The 13,732-nt window shown below is 44.4% G+C and overlaps 1 protein-coding gene across 3 annotated transcripts in view; it reads right to left on the bottom strand.

Moving 5' to 3' along the window:
• The window catches only part of LOC139446228 (dystroglycan 1-like), a 59,357-nt gene extending 46,703 nt beyond the window's left edge, over nucleotides 1–12,654 (bottom strand). For 2 of the 3 annotated variants that reach the window (XM_071227568.1, XM_071227565.1), the window contains exon 1: nucleotides 4,133–4,297. The gene's annotated coding sequence lies outside the window, so the exon portion shown is untranslated. Of the gene's footprint in view, nucleotides 1–4,132; nucleotides 4,298–12,470 lie in introns of those variants that run through there. The other variant, XM_071227572.1, reaches the window with a different exon arrangement.
• Nucleotides 12,655–13,732: the final 1,078 nt, after the last annotated feature.

Raw genomic sequence — 13,732 nt, 5'->3', positions numbered from 1 at the left:
ACAAACACAGGATTCAAGTTTCACGTCTTTACGGCACATCTTTTATGATGTATCTCCGATGAGTTTCTCTCTAAGGCTGGCAGCATCCGGCCAGCATCAGACCATGGCCAGTATTCCATTACTTTTCCCTCAACATACAAAGCAAGTAATCAAATCTGGCCAGTTTTCCATTACTTTTCTCTCCCCATACAAAACAAGTAATCTACATATGACAGTATTCCATTACTTTTCCCTCCCCATACAAAACAAGTAATCAGGCCATGGCCAGTATTCCATTACTTTTCCCTCCCCATACAAAACAAGTAATCAAATCTGGCCAGTTTTCTATTACTTTTCCCTCCCCATAAAAAAACAAGTAATCTACTTTTGACAGTATTCCATTACTTTTCCCTCCCCATACAAAACAAGTAATCTACTTTTGACAGTATTCCATTACTTTTCTCTCCCCATACAAAACAAGCAATCAACTCTGGCCAGTTTTCCATTACTTTTCCCTCCCCATACAATCCTTGACTGTAGGCCATTGGTAGTAGTGCTCTCGCCCACTGTGACCTGATCAATCTACCATTACCACTGGAGCCTGCAACAATACAAGCCTGCAACAATACAAGCCTGCAACAATACAAGCCTGCAACAATACAAGCCGGCAACAATACAAGCCGGCAACAATACAAGCCGGCAACAATACAAGCCGAGTGATAGAGGCTTGCCGATATCCCACACTGACCTTGCTGTTGTTCCCACCACGCCAACTGACCCCTACTGCCCCGCCATCCTCACACGGGACAAAAGTCCAGCTATAAATCGTGTCTGTGCTCCTGCCTGCCTCAATTTATTACCCCCATGTAGTGAGAGCCATGCTGGACAGTGGTCACTTGTCCCCCATCCATGGACACCTGGGTCATGTATCATCTACATACACTAACGACTCCTGTGGGGGTAAGAAATACGTTCTTCCCTGCTGAATGCTGGCACGCCCAACACACGTCACCAAAATAGAAATATCTGAGTAATCAATCCCAGTCCAAGCTAACACTGTAACCTCTTGGCCACCCACAACCTCCACACAGGACAGTAGTGTGAGGAAGTACGCCACCCACAACCTCCACACAGGACAGTAGTGTGAGGAAGTACGCCACCCACAACCTCCACACAGGACAGTAGTGTGAGGAAGTACACCACCCACAACCTCCACACAGGACAGTAACGTGAGGAAGTACGCCACCCACAACCTCCACACAGGACAGTAATGTGAGGAAATACGCCACCCACAACCTCCACACAGGACAGTAACGTGAGGAAGTACGCCACCTACAACCTCCACACAGGAGGACAGTAACGTGAGGAAGTACGCCACCCACAACCTCCACACAGGACAGTAATGTGAGGAAGTACGCCACCCACAACCTCCACACAGGAGGACAGTAACGTGAGGAAGTACGCCACCCACAACCTCCACACAGGACAGTAACGTGAGGAAGTACGCCACCCACAACCTCCACACAGGAGGACAGTAACATGAGGAAGTACGCCACCTACAACCTCCACACAGGAGGACAGTAACGTGAGGAAGTACGCCACCCACAACCTCCACACAGGACAGTAATGTGAGGAAGTACGCCACCCACAACCTCCACACAGGAGGACAGTAACGTGAGGAAGTACGCCACCCACAACCTCCACACAGGAGGACAGTAACGTGAGGAAGTACGCCACCCACAACCTCCACACAGGACAGTAATGTGAGGAAGTACGCCACCCACAACCTCCACACAGGAGGACAGTAACGTGAGGAAGTACGCTACTTCTCACTCAACACAGGTGAATATGAAACATATCTCTAGAACAGTAACTTGAGGAAGTATGGTACCTCTCACTCAACACAGGTGAATATGAAACATACCTCAAGATCAGAAACTTGGGGAAGTACGGTACTTCTCACTCAACACAGGTGAATATGAAACATATCTCTAGAACAGTAACTTGAGGAAGTACGGTACCTCTCACTCAGCACAGGTAAATATGAAACATATCTCTAGAACAGTAACTTGGGGAAGTACGGTACCTCTCACTCAGCACAGGTAAATATGAAACATATCTCTAGAACAGTAACTTGGGGAAGTACGGTACCTCTCACTGGACATTTAACTACTCCAGATAAAGTGAAGTGGCTGGGCTTAGATATAGGCAACAGCACTTGTAAATACCTGTGTAGATAACGAACTTAACCCTCGGGTCTAATCCTGCCCAGTGGTGGACAGGTGAAGAATCTCACCTGGTAGTCTCTACACCTGCTCATGTACCCCCACCCACCACAGCAGAGGGGAAACACAGAATCAAGGCCCCCATGTCACAAAACAAACTTAAGTTTTACTCAGCTTTTAACTCGAGAATGTGTTTTGCTGCGCTTTCTCAAATTTGAGTAAAAACTCAGACCGAAGTAAGCTTTTTAACTTAAGTTTGTTTCAAGAAATCAGAGCCTGATTTGTTAAATCTGGCAGTAGACTGTAAATACAGCGTGTTGGAAAGTAAGCAGCAGGGTCTACCTGTGTCTTGTATCATCATGCCTGGCAAGGGGCAGGGAAGCAGCAGGGTCTACCTGTATCTAGTATCATCATGCCTGGCAAGGGGCAGGGAAGCAGCAGGGTCTACCTGTGTCTAGTATCATCATGCCTGGCAAGGGGCAGGGAAGCAGCAGGGTCTACCTGTGTCTAGTATCATCATGCCTGGCAAGGGGCAAGGAAGCAGCAGGGTCTACCTGTGTCTAGTATCATCATGCCTGGCAAGGGGCAGGGAAGCAGTAGGGTCTAACTGTATCTAGTATCATCATGCCTGGCAAGGGGCAGGGAAGCAGTAGGGTCTTCCTGTGTCTAGTATCATCATGCCTGGCAAGGGGCAGGGAAGCAGTAGGGTCTACCTGTGTCTAGTATCATCATGCCTGGCAAGGGGCAGGGAAGCAGCAGGGTCTACCTGTGTCTAGTATCATCATGCCTGGCAAGGGGCAGGGAAGCAGCAGGGTCTACCTGTATCTAGTATCATCATGCCTGGCAAGGGGCAGGGAAGCAGCAGGGTCTACCTGTGTCTAGTATCATCATGCCTGGCAAGGGGCAAGGAAGCAGCAGGGTCTACCTGTGTCTAGTATCATCATGCCTGGCAAGGGGCAGGGAAGCAGCAGGGTCTACCTGTGTCTTGTATCATCATGCCTGGCAAGGGGCAGGGAAGCAGTAGGGTCTACCTGTGTCTAGTATCATCATGCCTGGCAAGGGGCAGGGAAGTAGCATGGTCTACCTGTGTCTTGTATCATCATGCCTGGCAAGGGGCAGGGAAGCAGTAGGGTCTACCTGTGTCTAGTATCATCATGCCTGGCAAGGGGCAGGGAAGCAGCAGGGTCTACCTGTGTCTTGTATCATCATGCCTGGCAAGGGGCAGGGAAGCAGTAGGGTCTACCTGTGTCTAGTATCATCATGCCTGGCAAGGGGCAGGGAAGCAGCAGGGTCTACCTGTGTCTAGTATCATCATGCCTGGCAAGGGGCAGGGAAGCAGCATGGTCTACCTGTGTCTAGTATCATCATGCCTGGCAAGGGGCAGGGAAGCAGGAGGCTCCGGTCTAGTTTGTGCCGGCTAGCGTGCTACATGTCCCTGTAGATAAAACTCTGTAACACTATGCAAAGGTTGAAGGGTCGGAGATTGTAACATACTATCAGTGAACAACTGTCAAGTCGCACAATGTCATTCATTCATAACGTTTGCCACTACGTCAACCCTGACCAAGATTGGAAACTGTACGTGACGGAAATCACCAAGTCCACTAAATATGGGGTCAAATGCAACAAAGTGTCACAACTATCTACCTGGATCTCTAGGAGCTTGTAAAAACCACAGCTATTTCCCTCCAAAACTGGGAAGAGCAGACGTCCCACACAAAGCCCCAGAAAACATTCCAGTATGTCCAGGCATACTCCGCAGTCCCAATACACATGCAGTGTCATAGACTCCAGAGACATGCTCGGTCAGGCATGAGATGAAATACCTGTGAGGCCGTAATGCAAATCCTTGACCGAGCAGAGTGACCGATGGCTTGATGGTTCGCCAGCTGGGCAGTTTCACCAGCCTACAGCACACAAAACCTTACCTGAATTTCAGTAACTCCAACAGACGTTTTTTCCCTCTGTAAACTTCAGCACCTGCTATTTCCGATAATTTCCGAAGGGAGAAACATCGAGGTCCTCTCACAGGTCTAACATGTGTTTCTCCCACACGAATAGGAAGCCGGGAATACTATAGGCTAGCGTAGAATGAGAGCGCACTTCACTGAACACACTTGGCTGGCAGAACTGAAGGAGGGGGGAGAGAGGGAGGGGGGGAGAGAGGGAGGGGGGAGAGAGGAGGGAGGAGATCGCTGCTTGCCGTGACCTATGATTCACGGAGTGTAGAGAAGGCGGGATCACGGCTCCATCCGTGGCTCCATAGCTCCACAGATAGACTGGTTAAGGAGCATGCACCCAACAAAGCATTCTTATTTCACTGGGAAGATCAGATTTAACACTCAATGTATATATATTCCTGGGCTTCAAACAGTACCTTTAATGTCCTATACTGAATAATCCTGTGAGATATTTAGATTCACAGTTTTTCTGGTTAATGTTTTATCGGAATTGACACAAACAACGTAGACATACTTCTGGCCTACTAGATTTTGATATTCAGCACAAACCTTTTTTTATTTCATACAGAATATTCAGAACTCCAAATTATGTAAATATTCCCAATATATCTTTAGACCATGGAAGAAGGTCATCATCCAAAAGAGTACTTCCCTTTATGTTTTATAGAGGCCAACATTTACTCAAAACAATATATTCAAATCTTATTCAACTTTAAAATAATCAATGTAGATGTGATATGTTTTCCAAACAGTTATTCTTTATGCTGCCAAGAGACAGACATGTATGTTTCACAGAGGCCGACATTTACTCAAAATAATATATTCATATTTTACTCAAATTTAAAATAATCAATGTAGATGTGATATGTTTACCAAATATCCTTTATGCTGCTCAGATACAGACATACATTCCGATAAATTACTTGTGATGGAGACGTCAAGACTTGCCCCAATAATGAAGCCATTTCCCCAACCCCAAGCCATGCTGTCTAGCACAAGTCTCTAAGGCAATAATTATTAGTTCAAATAATAATTTCTTGATTATATAAATAAAAAGAACAAGTTGTCCTTATAAGAGACTGGAGTCATTAGACTCTCCACATATTCAGACTTGCCAACTAAAAGTATAGTATTACCATACACCCATGGGCTTTGTTATCATTCGCCAGAGCCTTGGAGCAAGGCTAGGCAGGGTGGTTCTCTGGTACTTGACATTCATACGACTTGCATAACAGTATGTCTCAAGCGATAGACTTTCATAACCCTGTTTGATGTTTGAGATTTATGAATAATACCATGGCGATGTAGATGGCTCTGGGATACTACTGGACAATTAGATATAGACAGTCATACAATGAACAGATAACTGATGGAAAATCTTATGAATTTGAATTCTTTTGAAAAAAACACTGTATGAATGCATGAAGAACAAACCAATATTGCAAGAAAACCTGAGCTATATTTACTGAATGAAAGCCATGGGGTAGACTTGCACAAGTCTCTAAGGTAATAAGTATTAGTTTAAATCATTTCTAGATTATGGAAATGATAAAAACAAGTTGTCCCTTTAAGAGACTGAAGTACTTAGACATATCTAGACTTGCCTAATAGGAGGATATAATAACTACACATCTATGGACTTATCTTGTAGTACAGCCTTGGAGCAAGGCTAGCCATGGGGCACTGGTCATTATCTTGATGTGGAAAGAATGAAATTATGGGCTCAGATGAAAGAACTAGCATTGTCTGGAAACTGAAAACAGTCCCAAGACCTCTACTCTCCCTGTTTCTGTCACTACAACACAGGCTGACTTATGCCTCCATCAATAAAACATTAAAGTGTTTGTTTAGAAGTGAGTGAGTGAGTTGGCTTTAACTCTGCTTTGAATAGTATGTCAGTTATATCATGGCGGGTTTTTTCAAAGTGAATGAGTGAGTGAGCGAGTCAGGTTTAAAGCTGCTCTGAACAGTATTTCAGTTCTCTCTAAGTCTAAATGACTAACAACGGCAAGTCTAGATGACTAACATCGGAAAGTCTAGATGACTAACAACGACAAGTCTAGACGACTAACAACGGTAAGTCTAGACGGTTAACATCGGCAAGTCTAGGTGACTAACATCGGAAAGTCTAGATTACTAACATCCGCAAGTCTAGGTGACTAACATCGGAAAGTCTAGATGACTAACATCGGCAAGTCTAGATGACTAACATCGGCAAGTCTAGATGACTAACATCGGCAAGTCTAGATGACTAACATCGGCAAGTCTAGACTAACATCGGCAAGTATAGATGACTAACATCGGCAAGTATAGACGACTAACATCGGCAAGTCTAGACAGCTTACATCGGCAAGTATAGACGACTAACATCGGCAAGTATAGACGACTAACATCGGCAAGTCTAGATGACTAACATCGACAAGTCTAGACGACTAACATCGGCAAGTCTAGATGACTAACATCGGCAAGTCTAGACGACTAACATTGGCAAGTCTAGATGACTAACATCGGCATGTCTAGATGACTAACATCGGCAAGTCTAGACGACTAACATCGGCAAGTCTAGATGACTAACATCGGCAAGTCTAGATGACTAACATCGGCAAGTATAGACGACTAACATTGACAAGTCTAGACGACTAACATCGGCTAGTCTAGACGACTAACATCGGATGCTATAGACGACTAACATCAGCAAGTCTAGATGACTAACATCAGCATGTCTAGATGACTAACATCGGCAAGTCTAGACAACTAACATTGGCAAGACTAGATGACTAACATAGGCAAGTCTAGACGACTAATATCGGCAGAATCTGCAATAGAGACAGGCTCAAGAATGATCATAGTTTAAACGTCAGTCTACCACTGTAATACTTCCTCCGCCTACAGAACTATAGCCTGTCTCTAAGGCTGTACTGAAAGAATAGTCCATGGATGTGTAGTAATTCTATCCACCTAACAGCCAAGTCTAGATATGTGGACAGGAATCCAGTCTCTTTCAGGACAACTTGTTCTTATTATTTACATAATCAGAAATTATGATTTCAACAAATAATTATTGCCTGAGAGACTTGTGCAAGTCTAACAGAACTGGGCAACCTGCCACCAGGCATCCCATGAAGTTCTATGACACACCCTCTCTCAAGTATAGCTGCCCTTTCCCCGACACCCTCTGACAAGATCGTGTTTGGAAATGCAACATAGCAGTTTGCCATTTACTGGTTGAAGTTGAAGCTGAGTGGGAGCTCCTCTCAGGGAACATTAAACTTGGGGTGACATTTACCCCACCACTGTCTCATGGTCAGATCTCCGCATGTAAAACATGGCAAGCGCAAAGTCAAACACTCGCATCAGCAAATTATTTACTTGTATCAGATGCACAAAAAAGGGTTTAGCCGATTAATCCCTGATGCATCGGATTTACTCTGCCTGTTCATTACCATCTACAACTATAAGGAGGGAATCACACAACTATAAGGAGGGGATCACCCAACTATATGAAGGGGATCACACAACTATAAGGAGGGGATCACCCAACTATATGAAGGGGATCACACAACTATAAGGAGGGGATCACACAACTATAAGGAGAGGATCACACAACTATAAGGAGGGGATCACACAACTATAAGGAGAGGATCACACAACTATATGAAGGGGATCACACAACTATAAGGAGAGGATCACACAACTATAAGGAGGGAATCACACAACTATAAGGAGGGGATCACACAACTATAAGGAGAGGATCACACAACTATATGAAGGGGATCACACAACTATAAGGAGAGGATCACACAACTACAAGGAGGGGATCACACAGCTATAAGGAGAGGATCACACAACTATAAGGAGGGAATCACACAACTATAAGGAGAGGATCACACAACTATATGAAGGGGATCACACAACTATAAGGAGGGATCACACAACTATAAGGAGAGGATCACACAACTATAAGGAGGGGATCACAACTATAAGGAGGGGATCACACAACTATAAGGAGAGGATCACACAACTACAAGGAGGGGATCACACAGCTATAAGGAGAGGATCACACAACTATAAGGAGGGAATCACACAACTATAAGGAGAGGATCACACAACTATATGAAGGGGATCACACAACTATAAGGAGGGATCACACAACTATAAGGAGAGGATCACACAACTATAAGGAGGGGATCACAACTATAAGGAGGGGATCACACAACTATCACGATGGATCACACAACTATCACAATTGATCACACAATTATAAGGAGGGGATCACACAACTATCACGATGGATCACAAAACTATCACGATGGATCACACAATTATAAGGAGGGATCACACAACTATCACGATGGATCACACAACTATCACGATGGATCACACAACTATAAGGATTAGATCACACAACTATAAGGATGGATCACACAACTATAAGGAGATGATCACACAACTATAAGGAGGGGATCACAGAACTATAAGGAGGGGATCACACAACTATAAGGAGAGGATCACACAACTATCACGATTGATCACACAACTATAAGGATGAGATCACACAACTATAAGGATGGATCACACAACTATAAGGATGAGATCACACAACTATAAGGAGGGATCACACAACTATCATGATGGATCACACAACTAGAAGGAGTGATCACACAACTATAAGGATGAGATCACACAACTATAAGGATGAGTGAGTGAGTTGGGGTTAACGCCGCTTTTAACTTTATTACAGTCATATCACGGCGTGTCAGCTTAATGTGGGAGGAAAGCCCCAAGTGATGCAGGTCTTAGACGTTTACCACTTCGGTAAAACCCACGAGCACGGGTATGGTGCTGACAAACCTAGAAACATAATCAGGGCAAACCGGGACTCAAACCCACAATCATAGGTTTCTAGCGTGCCCATGGGACGCAACTCTGCACGGCGAATTGCAGCGCCTTAGTTGACTGGGCCACCCGTGGCCCCCTATAAGGATGAGATCACACAACCATAATGATGGATCACACAATTATAAGGAGGGATCTTCATCGGTTTGTTTGTTTGTTGTTTAATGCCCACTAAGCAATAGTCATATTTCTTCATTTGTAAGGACATCTGTATGTATATTTCAAATACTAAATATTGAATCTGTCACATTTAGAACCACCTTGTAATGGTTTCTATATTTAAAGACAATCTATACAAAAAAACCAATACAAAAATTACAGAAATTAATATAAGTCTACATGGCTTTTGACATACCAAATACAAATACACTATTGATGGTGAATACAGGATGATATTAAGTCTATGCAAGTTCATCTAAACTTCAATAAGTTAAAGGCAATTGTTGAAAGTTTTCCGCATCACCGAGGGAAAACATTGACAAAGTGTGCCTTACCTCAGTTAGACAGGCTATCCTGATACTGTTGGTGTGACTACACTGTGGACTGACTAACTCAATGTGTGTATTCACAGAAGACTCCCCCACGTTACCCGCACAATGTAGCGTAGACAAGCATGGCGATATCTCCGTATCAAACACTGGTAGTCCAATCACACATATATCACATGGTATAATGGTGCTCTCGGGTATTATGACATATATATATTACACACAATGACAGTCCTCTCACTCACACATGACATGCAATGACAGTCCTCTCACACACATGACATGCTATGACCATCCTCTCACACACATGACACACTATGACAGTCCTCTCACACACATGATATACCATGAGAGTCCTCTCACACACATGACATACCATAACAGTCCTCTCACACATGACATGCTATGACAGTACTCTCACACACATGACATGCTATGACAGTACTCTCACACACTTGACATGCTATGACAGTCCTCTCACACACATGTGACATGCTATGACAGTATTCTCACGCACATGACATGCTATGACAGTACTCTCACACACTTGACATGCTATGACAGTCCTCTCACACACATGACACACTATGACAGTACTCTCACACACATGTGACATGCTATGACAGTACTCTCACGCACATGACATGCTATGACAGTACTCTCACACACTTGACATGCTATGACAGTCCTCTCACACACATGACATGCTATGACAGTTCTCCCCCCCACTGACATGCTATGACAGTGCTCTCACACACATGACACACTATGACAGTCCTCTCACACACACATATGACATACTTTGACAGTCTTCTCACACACACAACATACTATGACAGTCTTCTCACACACATGTGACATGCTATGACAGTCTTCTCACACACATGTGACATGCTATGACAGTCTTCTCACATACATGTGACATACTATGACAGTCTTCTCACACACACGACATGCTATGACGGTCCTCTCACAAACACACAACATACTATGACAGTCTTCTCACACACGTGACATGCTATGACAGTCCTCTCACACACACGTGACATGCTATGACGGTCCTCTCACACACACACACAACATGCTATGACAGTCCTCTCTCACACACACACAACATGCTATGACAGTCCTCACTCACACATGACATGCTATGATGGTCCTCTCACACACACATGTGACATGCTATGACAGTCCTCTCACACACACATGACATGCTATGACAGTCCTCTCACACACACATGACATACTATGACGGTCCTCTCACACACACATGACATACTATGACAGTTCTCTCACACACGTGACATGCTATGACAGTCCTCTCACACACATGTGACATACTTTGACGGTCCTCTCACACACACATGACATACTATGACAGTCCTCTCACACACGTGACATGCTATGACAGTCCTCACTCACACACTTGACATGCTATGACAGTCCTCTCACACACGTGACATGCTATGACAGTCCTCTCACACACACATGACATACTATGACGGTCCTCTCACACACACGTGACATGCTATGACAGTCCTCTCACACACATGACATGCTATGACAGTGCTCTCACACACACATGACATGCTATGACAGTCCTCTCACACACACGACATGCTATGACAGTGCTCTCACACACACGTGACATGCTATGACAGTGCTCTCACACACACGACATGCTATGACAGTGCTCTCACACACACATGACATGCTATGACAGTACTCTCACACACACATGACATGCTATGACAGTGCTCTCACACACACATGACATGCTATGACAGTGCTCTCACACACACATGACATGCTATGACAGTGTTCTCACACACACATGACATGCTATGACAGTGCTCTCACACACACATGACATGCTATGACAGTGCTCTCACACACACATGACATGCTATGACAGTACTCTCACACACATGACATACCATAACAGTCCTCTCACACATGACATGCTATGACAGTACTCTCACACACTTGACATGCTATGACAGTCCTCTCACACACATGACACACTATGACAGTCCTCTCACACACTTGACATGCTATGATAGTCCTCTCACACACATGACACACTATGACAGTACTCTCACACACTTGACATGCTATGACAGTACTCTCACACACATGACACACTATGACAGTACTCTCACACACTTGACATGCTATGACAGTACTCTCACACACTTGACATGCTATGACAGTACTCTCACACACTTGACATGCTATGACAGTACTCTCACACACATGACATGCTATGACAGTACTCTCACACACTTGACATGCTATGACAGTACTCTCACACACATGACATGCTATGACAGTCCTCTCACACACTTGACATGCTATGACAGTACTCTCACACACATGACATGCTATGACAGTACTCTCACACACACGACATGCTATGACAGTGCTCTCACACACATGACACACTATGACAGTCCTCTCACACACACATGACATGCTATGACAGTCTTCTCACACACACATGACATGCTATGACAGTCCTCACTCACACACGTGACATGCTATGACAGTCCTCTCACACACGTGACATGCTATGACAGTCCTCTCACACACACATGACATACTATGACGGTCCTCTCACACACACATGACATACTATGACGGTCCTCTCACACACACGTGACATGCTATGATAGTCCCAGGGATAGAAACTAAAACCTTAAATCCACTAGTCCTAAAAATAGTAACATTGTAGCAAAACCCTAATGGCAAATTTCCACTAGCACTTATGACACCTTAACTATTGAGTAGCTTGGGAAGAAATGTAGAACTAGTGCAAATTACTATCACTGTAGCACTCTGACACATGAAGACATATATATATATCAGATGCTCTGACAGTCCTCTCACACACATGTATATCCCTCTCTCAGACCACTAACCTTCACTCTTGCCCTGCTCCATACATCCGCCAATATTCATGTGTCAGAACAGATGCTGGCGTTTCACGTGTAAACGTCTCACTTGACAGAGGGTGGTCACATTTAGCCGTGTTAGACAAGAGCCATGTAACTATCACTTGTGCAATAGAGAGGGATTAAACCTTTTGTGTAGTCCGTCAGGCACAGAAGACCAGGCCATCTGCCCAAGTGGCAACAAGACCAGTGTTGGCAGTTCCAGAGCCAGCCCAACGATCAATACCTGCTCGCCTAACTTCACCATCAATATCGGCAATCAGCTAGCATTATTAGGCCACCGCTTGGCCAATCACATCGCAGTTTGAGTGACCCTGAGCCTGTCCCCTGGGCGTGTGCAGATTCCCTCCCTAGGGAGATATGGATAATACTCAGCCAGCAGCCTCAGTAGCTATTGTGATTGGTGATGAAGTGATGTGATACCGTGGTTATAACATGGGGCTACTGACAAAAGGGCTGTCTGGACACAGTTCTGTGTGTCTGTGAGATAATGGTGGCCCACATGTCCTCATTCATTGAAGACAGATCACACTAATCGTTCCTAATGTTCTGTTGGCCTTTGTTCTCTAAGGAGCTGTTTTGCTGTCTATGAGAACTGTATTAGCCAAGAAAGCTGTCATTATCACACCACTGTCAATCCTAATTCTACAACCATTTTCTGTCAATTATTCCATGGTTTTAGATTTGTCATTCTAAAGTGAAATCTTAATATAACCATATCCGTTACAAGTGAGTGTTGCCTAACATCGCAGTCAATGAATACCACCCATGTCACAGTGGCCTGTACATAAACCAGGGTCAATTAAACCAGTGGTTGATAGCATGAGCAACAGCCAAAGCCATCAGGTCATGATGACATTCAATCAGCCAATCACCAATCCCTGTCATCTTTTACAACAAGCCTGGGATCTGGGGACCGATGATAGATCCCCACCGGGTTCATGTTAAAAGAACGATAAATTACAGATCATTCTAAAAAGGTTCTTGATCTCTCCAAGAGGCAGATGGAAACAATATTACCTAGGAAGGAGGATATAAAGGATAAAAGAACTATTTTATTATGTAGAAGATTAGAGACATGGTCAATACGAAGACTGAATGAAGGTTAACGATGTCTGCTAACGAAGCGAACAGTAGTTTTCGTCGACATCAAGTGGACGACAATTGCTGTCTTGAGCTGGCGGACTGTTCCATCAATAAGGTGCTTAACGGCGGAAATTGCCCATTGT

This window comes from Haliotis cracherodii, unplaced genomic scaffold, assembly GCF_022045235.1.
Source record: "Haliotis cracherodii isolate W230 unplaced genomic scaffold, xgHalCrac1.p SCAF_6, whole genome shotgun sequence".
NCBI classification, from domain to species: Eukaryota; Metazoa; Mollusca; class Gastropoda; order Lepetellida; family Haliotidae; genus Haliotis; species Haliotis cracherodii.
Note: the sequence above shows the minus strand (reverse complement) of the source record. Positions and strands in the feature narration are given on the sequence as shown.